The sequence below is a fragment of the Dreissena polymorpha genome, chromosome 13 (assembly GCF_020536995.1).
Source record: "Dreissena polymorpha isolate Duluth1 chromosome 13, UMN_Dpol_1.0, whole genome shotgun sequence".
In the NCBI taxonomy this organism is placed as follows: domain Eukaryota; kingdom Metazoa; phylum Mollusca; class Bivalvia; order Myida; family Dreissenidae; genus Dreissena; species Dreissena polymorpha.
The window spans coordinates 57,868,226-57,868,436 of NC_068367.1; positions in this window are offsets into that span (position 1 = coordinate 57,868,226).

Below are 211 nucleotides of genomic sequence, written 5' to 3' on the forward strand. Positions count from 1 at the left end.
TTAAAATGGAACCACGCATTTTTTAATGAGGACGTTGAAGGGACTTGCCGAGTAAAACTGTGTCTACTATTTGGAGTTATCACCCATTGCTTATTTTTCTTTTGCCGGGCAAAACTAAACAGTGAAAAAGCTTGTGTAAATATTGTCTTTAGAATTAATGACGAGATTCACTTCATATTAGGATAAATGGCTTCTACCGAGATAGCCTAAC